The sequence below is a fragment of the Polypterus senegalus genome, chromosome 3 (genome assembly GCF_016835505.1).
Source record: "Polypterus senegalus isolate Bchr_013 chromosome 3, ASM1683550v1, whole genome shotgun sequence".
Lineage (NCBI taxonomy): Eukaryota > Metazoa > Chordata > Cladistia > Polypteriformes > Polypteridae > Polypterus > Polypterus senegalus.
This window is the reverse complement of record NC_053156.1, coordinates 228,327,416-228,333,415: the sequence shown is the minus strand read 5'-3', so window position 1 is coordinate 228,333,415 and position 6,000 is coordinate 228,327,416.

Here is a 6,000-nt window from a genome sequence, read left to right as displayed (position 1 = left end):
AATATTTTAATTATCTTCTTAATGTGTTAGACTGAGGCACCATTTCAAGAAATTATAACCAATAATATTTTAAAAAGTATCCTTCAGAATAGCCCATCTGAACAATAACTTTTACTGTTTTGTTTGACAAACCAATTCAAGCTTTCTTATTAGAAGAGGCTCACCAGAGGTCAGTAGTGTTCAGTTCTGGGTTCATTTAAATTAGATTGATGTTTTATATCATTACAGTGTAACTTTGGCTCCATGTTCTGGTTGACAATCCCAAAGGAAGATAAATGTTTTCACAAGGTTCAGATCTTTTGATGAGTTGCAGGTTTAATTCCAGGATTTCACAGTATGTTTTTCTTTTATTTTGATGCCTATCTTCTTAAGATTTCTACAGTCCATAGTACAAAAACAACTGTATAGATGGATATTGCGGTCACCATGTTTTACTGCTTTAATTGTGCTCTCTCTCAGTAATGTACAGGATTACTCACATGTTGAAAAATAAATGGTCAAAAGGCAGTCTTAGTCCCCAAAAAGCAATATTTCCTCCTTCATCTCTTAAAACAGTGTTGTAAAAGTTCTGTGGTAGTTTTTTTATCCCCCCACACATTGCTTTGCTTTAGCCGCTTTCCCATAAATCTCAAGCTTGCAAAATATCCACGCAATTGACACAACTGCTATATATCTACTGCTGGGTCTGTGTTCATTAAGTTATTTCTGTTTAGAGCAGTGCCAAACCACTGTAGGCTTGAAGTGTATTTAACCTAACCTCATGGGAAACGCCTTCACTGCACACAGGTGGACTCCAATCAGATAATGATACCACTTTGAAGTCAGCTGCACCAGGGCTTATGTAGGTGTGAATTCTTATTAAAATTAGTTACTTTTTTATACTAACTTTTATTGATTAATTTAATATTATCAATATATTTTAGTTTTCACTTTGAATTGTGGCCTTTTCCTTTTCTCATTTTGTTTCCACATTATATTTTAGGCTAATTAGCAGCACTAAATTGGCCCTTCAGGAGTGTATGAGTGAATGTCAGTGTCTGCAGGAGTATGTCCTGCATTAGACTGGCATTCTGCCCATGGTCAGTTCCTCTCATATACCTGATGCTCCCATATTTGGAATAAGTAAATTCAGAAAACAGATGGATCAATGCGTTTTCTTCCAAACCACAAGAGTACTAGTCTGGGATATTTTGGGGCCTACACCCTTTTCACTGTGCTTCTTTGGGGAACTTCATAACAGAGACCTTTACAAATTGTTAAATTAATTTAATTAAAAATACCAAACTTACGATAAAATTCTTTTTCATAACTGTGGCATTAATTATTTTACCGTAGAAGAGCAGTGATAAGTCAACCTGTACTAATAATTATTTATAAAAAAAAAAAAACGCATCACCCCTGACAAATTAAAATTGTGGCCAACAAACATGAGGCAAATCCTTAAATCCTGACAAATACATCTACTTCAAGGCCAGTATTTTTCCTGTGTAATGATTCATGTTTTGAGCTTCCATGCACACATATTTCATTTTTGCAACCTAAATTTATCTTTTAAGTATTGCGAAATGACTTAACATGAGTGGTAAAATTTTCCAAAAAGGCCAAAAGGTTTCATTATTTTAATTTATATAATTGTTCAGTTCTGAATCCCTGTACAGCTAACACAGGTACCAAAACAGACTGCACCAACGGTTTGGGGGTCCATCTGAACAAAATATTTATCTGTCACACTCACAGCAAATACTATAGGATTGCACTAGCTATACAAAGACAATAACTGAGAAAATCAGAATTTTTATGATCACAGAAAATGTATAATGTTGTTGAAAACTTCAGCATGACACATTTTTCAGTCATACATGAAAATGAGTGAGGCCAATTGATGACACATATTGAATGAATAGGTGTGGCTGTGGGATGGCATTAGTAATGATGTTTGAAGAAAAGTTCTTATGCTGGTTAGGAAAGATCTGAGAGTTTTGATGGAACAACATAATTACGAAAATTAGCAAATCATCAAAACAAGATGTCATAGCACTTGCATGAACATATGCTACCATCAACAAAGAAGCAGTACAGTTATGCATAGCTAGGTAACGTCTTGAACCATGCATTACATTACCAAACACAGACCACTCAACTTCAAGGAATGAGCTTGCACTGATATCTAGGCATGAGCATCCTAGAATGACACAGGCTGGTGTTAGGTCATTTTTAGTGATGAATACACTTTCCCCCTTGCAGCTGATCACCACTATATGCACATGTGGAGGCAATTCAAGAAAGTTGTAGCTGATCCTTAATAAGTTTAATTTGACAACATTATGATAGATCATGGAGAATTATTGTATAACCTGTTTTGTGGAAGCTACACTCAGCCACAGTTGCCATTCTCAAGGAACTGTAAACATAACTTCAGAACACTTTCTCTCCCTAGTCATATTTTGTCTACTTTGTATTCTTCATGTGCAAATTTCTTTCTTGTGTCCCAATTTCAGTTAGTAATTAAAGGCTTCCTATTTTGATTAAATAAAGCATTTTAAAAACAGAAAAGACAAAAAAAAAAAAAAAATTAACACCAGCTGGGAGAATCCAGAGCATGGTTGCCACAGGATGTTGAGAGTCATTCAGCACAGTCATAATTATCGCATTGTGCCAAACAGGTTTGAACAATTTGTATGTCACTGCAAAAGTATTGTTAAACAGCTAATAAACATAATTCAAGACAGACACATTGGAATTTTCGTTTTCTTTTCACGGAGATTCAGTGTCCACTGTGTCATTTCTACTGTATGTATAATAAAATGCGTGCTGGGTTGTAAAAGCAGATGGACACTTTTAGATCGGCCATTTGAGGAGCCCAATATGGGTGTCAAAAATTAACCTCCTCAGATTGCACCTCTTATAACAGTGGACATGCTACCTAATCAAGTCAAGTCAAGTTGGGTAGAATGCACTGGTACAGTGCGTTGTCGCACCCACTACACAACGAAACAACTCAGGATCCCAGTTGGCAACCCCCAGGCAGACACGCAGTCCAGCTTCACCCTCCGGAAATGACCCTCTATCTGCCGCAGCCATGGGTTACATCGGTGACCCCTTGGCATGGTCTAGCTACTCGGGACCCCAACAATGAAGATCTTACGAGCCAGATCACCCTCGGGGAAATGTGCCACATGGCCATATTACCGTAACTGACGCTCCCTCACATTGCAGGTAATGTGCCTCATTCGGGACTCCATGAACAACCGCTCATTCGACACAAAGTCAAACCAACGATACCCAAGGATTTTCTGGAGAGACACAGTACCAAAGGAGTCCAGTCTTCGTCCTAGGTCACTGGATAGCGTCCACATCTAGCAACCATATAGCAAGACAGGAAGCAACAGGACTCTAAAAACTTGGACCTTCGTCCTTTTGCATAGATATTGGGAGCGCCACACACCCCTTTCCAGCAACCTCATGACACCTCATGCCCTTCCAATCCATCTACTGACTTCATAGGAAGAGTCACAAAAGACATGAATGTCACTGCCAAGGTATGTACCTAATGCTCTATGCAAATGTAACATAGCAGTTCTAACATGTCTAATATTCATTAAGGCAAGAAAGAGCACTGGTGTAGGAAATGAAGTTAGAAATAAATACAGGAGAAAGCTTTTGAGGGGAGGCAGATGGAATTGCTCAGGCTGTGTATTGGTTACACCTTCCATACCATCACTCTCCAACCCTTAAAATACAAAAGACATGCTAAGAAGTATTTTAGAGTCTACTTTGCAGTTTTTGAACTGTACTTGTCTTTTTCATTTTTATAACTCTCACAGAGTGACTAGCCCTTAGTCAAAGAACACTGTTGAAACTGAAACAGCAGGCTTACGACAACCAACAAAAAAATCTTTATTTCTGTTGCAAAGAATAGTGGAAACCCATTCATTCCATGATTTCACGCCACATTATTTTGATAAAACTTTTCATACATACAAAAGATGGCCTGATATAGGACTAGGAAAATAAAAAGAAAAACAGAAAACTTGATTTGTAAGTGCTTTCAGTATCTCCAGTAGAAGTTTTTTTTTTTTTTTAAACCATGTAACCTCCACTAAACTCTTAACTGTTGAATGCTGTTGGTACATGAGTAAGGAACAACAATCTTTCATAACACTAAACATAGTTGGTTGGAGACAAAACAAAAAATCGACTAATAATGTTCTGTATTCCATACTCTGGAGTTATATACCAGTATCACACTTGCGCATCCATCTGCTGTACTTAATTATCTGAACCAGTTAGTGATTAATGAGTTTTATTGAACAATTTCACAAAAACTCTCAAGAGCACTGGGCGCAAATTGAGTACTAGCCCATCATAAGATGCACTCATACTGTGTCATCAATCAAACTCCTCTCTTCAAAGATATCAACTCGTTGTGAGGTGACTTGCATTTCTCAAATGATGATAGGAGGTATGCTGGGAGGAGTTAAACCCAAGATGAACAACATAAGAATGCCTTTATGACAAACTGGAAAAAAGAAGAGCGCAGCAGTATTCTAACACATGATGAAAACAAATTTTTGGACATGTAAAAAGGAAAAATTCAAAAGTAAGAGGAGGTATTGAAAAGTCATAAAGAGAGAAACTCTGTATAAAAGCAGCAATGATAAAGGTGAAAGGCACATATACTTCAAGTGAAATCATACATGTAATGTGTTGTTCATCAAAACGGGATTACAGAAAAAAATCAAACTATACTCTAAATGAGGTAAGGCATGTTCTTGATATTCTGAGCGTCTGAAGATTTAAGGAGAGTGGATACAACAACAACAACAACATTTATTTATATAGCACATTTTCATACAAACAGTAGCTCAAAGTGCTTTACATATTAAAGAATAGAAAAATGAAAGACATAATTATAAAAAATAAATCAACAATAACATCGAATAAGAGTAAGGTTCAATGGCCAGGGGGGACAGAAAAAACAAAAAAACTCCAGACGGCTGGAGAAAAAATAAAATCTGTAGGGATTCCAGACCATGAGACCGCCCAGTCCCCTCTGGGCATTCTACCTAACATAAATGAAACAGACCTCTTTGGATTTAGGGTTCTCACGGAAGGGCTTGATGATGATGATGGTCACGTAGACTTCTTCCTTTTAATCCGTCCATCATTGTTGGAGCATCATGAAGCTTTGAGTAGGTGGAGGTGGCGCAGGCCACCACCACAAAGAAACCGGAAAAGAAACAGAAAAGAGAGTAGGGGTCAGTACCGATTTTAGAGCCACCATGAATAGTTGTTATGATGAATTGAACATACAGAGTATCAGGATTAAGTTAAATTACGATTAAAATGAAGTTATAAAAAGGCCATGTTAAAGTAATGTGTTTTCAGCAGTTTTTTAAAGTGCTCCACTGTATCAGCCTGGCGAATTCCTATTGGCAGGCTATTCCAGATTTTAGGTGCATAACAGCAGAAGGCCGCTTCACCACTTCTTTTAAGTTTTGTTCTTGGAATTCTAAGGAGACACTCATTTGAGGATCTGAGGTTACGATTTGGAATATAAGGCGTCAGACATTCCGATATATAAGATGGGGCGAGATTATTTAAGGCTTTATAAACCATAAGCAGAATTTTAAAGTCAATTCTGAATGACACAGGTAACCAGTGTAGTGACATCAAAACTGGTGTAATGTGTTCTGATTTTCCTTTTCCTAGTTAGGATTCTAGGATAGGAATTAAGATCATTACCTGGATAGATTAAAGTACAGGAAAAATAGTGCAATACACACAATTAAGAAATGAAAGATTCAGAGATATTTTGAGGTTGAAAGGATTAAGAAAAAATAAAATGTTGCAGTTGAGGGAAGATACAGGTAGTCTAAAAATTGTTGAGGTGCCAGCCAGGTCGCTTTGTTTAATTTGATGCAATTGGTGCCGAAAGAAAGACAAGCATGTGATGATGCAGATGTAAAAAACAAATCAGTAGGCAGTGGTTGCCACTTA